Source organism: Erinaceus europaeus, chromosome 2 (genome assembly GCF_950295315.1).
Source record: "Erinaceus europaeus chromosome 2, mEriEur2.1, whole genome shotgun sequence".
Taxonomy (NCBI): Eukaryota; Metazoa; Chordata; class Mammalia; order Eulipotyphla; family Erinaceidae; genus Erinaceus; species Erinaceus europaeus.
Window position 1 is genome coordinate 26,404,056 of NC_080163.1, and position 3,280 is coordinate 26,407,335.

Here is a 3,280-nt window from a genome sequence, read left to right on the forward strand (position 1 = left end):
AGGAGACATAATTCAGTTATAATCCACAGGACTTGCATGAGCAGAACCCCAGGTTCCATAACAGGTATCACCAACAGCCTGAGCTGAGCAGTGCTCTGGACAACAGAACAAAACAGAGAGAATCTTAATGGTATTAATCTCTCAAGACCATTCCTGTCATTCTTCATTACTATCATAACTTTTACTTATCAATTATTTACTCTTTAATACACAAGCAGTTTCTAGATGTATCTCTGCCTTAAGACAAAATCTTAGTTCATTAATATTTTGTATGGCACTAATATTTGCTGTTTGGTATTTTTATTTTATTTTATTTTATTTTATTGCTTGCATGGTTATCACTGGAGCTCAGTGCCTGCACTACAAATTCACTGTTTCTGTGGCCATTATTTTTTAAATTATTTTTTGAATAGGACAGAGAGAAATAGACAGGGGTGATAAAGAGAGAGAGTGAAATATGCAGACCTGCTACACCGCTTGTGAAGTAAGTGTGGAGCTGGGGGCTAGAACCTGCATCTTTGCATGGGTCCTTGTGTGCTTCCTTTTTTGAATTAAATGTAGTATTTTCATATTGTCTGAAATCCTTTTCAAAGGGAAGCAGACATAACCTTGTATTGAATATACAGGGTTTTTTTTTTTTTCAAATTTATTATTTTTTTTTATTTATAAAGTGGAAACACTGACAAGACCATAGAATAAGAGGGGTAAAAATTCCACACGATTCCTACCACCAGAACTCCATATCCATCCCCTCCCCTGATAGCTTTCCTATGCTTTAACCTTCTGGGATTATGGACCCAGGGTCATTACGGGGTGCAGAAAGTGGAAGGTTCCCCTCCCCCCATATGCACCCTCTCTCTTCCTCTCTATTTCCCCTTCCCTATTATTTTCTCTCTGTCTGTCTCCAAGATCAATAAATAAAAACAATGTGTTTAAAAAACTAAATCTAATTGCAATGATAATCGAGAGTCACATCTTTAAAGTAAACCATTTAAAAAGTCTTAACATATTTCAGCCTATGAAATCAACACCTCAATATAGCGAACATATTACTGCTAAAAACCTCCTTGCAGCACTGTGTTAACTACTCCATGCTGACCTGCTGGACCCCAATACTAATCAACCACCGATCTGCATTCTGCCACTAGAGATTTTTCATTTTCTAGAACCCTATACTTGTCATATGTTGTAAGTTCTTTTGTTGTTGTTAAATTTTCATTCTGCTTGTGTCATCATTTAGAGATTCATCCTTGTTGCATATATAACGGCTCAATGTGGTGTAATATTCCATCATATGAATATTCCATAATTGATTCATTCTTCAGTTGAACATCTGGAGTATTTCCAGCCAGGCTAAACACAAAGCTATAAATATTCATGTGCAAATATTTTAATGACATCTAATAGAGGAATGGTCAGTCTACTGGGTCTATTTAATTTTAGTCATTTAATAGCATCTCTTTGTGATTTTAATTTGCATTTTATTTTTCTTTTGACTAATCTCTCTGAACACCTTTTTATACACTTAAAGTCTATCTGTGTATCTTCCATTTGGGATAGAGTACATCAGTATTCAAACCAGGCTTCTAGTATTCACATAATGAAAGCAATATTTGCCCATGCAAATACAGATGTGGAAATCAGAAGGAGTCAGAAATCAGGCCAGGTGGTGGTGCACCTGGTTAAGTGCACACATTACAGTGTGCAAGGACCTGGGTTCAACCCCCTGGTTCCTACCTGCAGGGGAAAAGCTTCATAAGTGGTGAAGTAGGGCTGCAGGTATCTCTCTGTCTCTTTACCTCTCTCTATTTCCCCCTTCCCTCTCAATTTCTCCCTGTCTCTAACAATAAATACATAAGAATTTTTAAAAAGTCAGAACTTTAGGACGGAGAAAAATTGAGAGGGGAAAGGGAGACAGAGAGGGAGAAGATATAAGACACTACTTGTAAAGCATCCCCCATGCAGGGGCTCAAACCTGGGCCCTTGCGCTTAGTATTACATGCATTTAACTGGTGTGCTACGGCCCAACCACCAAAACATTCTCCATGAAAAACCATCCTTTCTTTTTTTCAGACATAAACCTTGGTGTTTTGTGTTGTTGTTAGGGGAACAAGGAGGTGTAATTCATGTTGACAGTTCCTGGTTACTTCTTGCTTCTTTCAGCAAAGTCTCAAAGGATGGAAGTGAGCTGAGACTACGTGGAGAAATCCAGATGTGTGCTTTGCCAGGAGGAGAGAGGTGGGCTTGGAGAACCCAGATGCTGGCCTGTAGTCATGTTTTCCCTTTGTTATGGAGAGAAATACTGGATCCTCCAAAGCTCTTTTCTTCATAAGCATCCTTGAAAAGATAGCCTGAGACAAAGAGCAATTTATTCTTCTGTGTGCATAATAGGCAGAAGTGTAAGAATGCCAGGGGGGAGTTGTTTCACAATAGCACATTTCCAAAGAAACTCCAGATCTGTCTAGGATTGTCCAACTTGAAGTTCACACTTACTTACTAGAAGTGGGTTGTGGGTTGTGAAGGTTTTGTGACAACTCCCCCCCCCTCCTTCTCAGCTATATATTCCCCCTCCTCCACTCCCAGCTTCAGATAGAGACAGAGAGGAGACAGCATTACTCCACTACTCTCATGCCAGACCTGGTGCTCCCCTGTGGTACCAGGAACTCAAGCCCAGATCCTCATGATGGTAATGTGTGTGTTCTACCAATGGTGAGCTTTCTTTCAGCCCTCTTTCATTTTTTGTTGTCTATCACTTTTTTAACATCTTCTAGCCATTTGATTCCCATCTCCGTTAAGGAGGAATCCAGAAACAAATTTCAGAAGGTTTGAGCTAGACTCCATCTGTTCAATAGAACCACTTGAGGTGCTGGCAGGTGGCTTACTATACAAAGTAGACACATTGCTGTGCACAAGGACTCAGGTTCACGCCCCAGCTACCATATGAGAGCATCTATAGAGAGTAGCCTCACTTGCTATAGTGGCACTCCTTTCTCTTTCTCTTTCTCTTTCTCTTTCTCTTTCTCTTTCTCTTTCTCTTTCCCTTTCCCTTTCCCTTTCCCTTTCCCTTTCCCTTTCCCTTTCCCCTCCCCTCCCCTCCCCTCCTCTCCTCTGCTCTCTCTCTCTCTCTCTCTCTCACACACACACACACACACATACACACACACACACACACACACACAGATATACATATACACATACACTCTATCTAGAGGAGAGGAAAAAAGACAGCCAGAAGCAGTGAAGTCATGCAGGCATTGAACCTCAGGTGTATGGGGGCGAG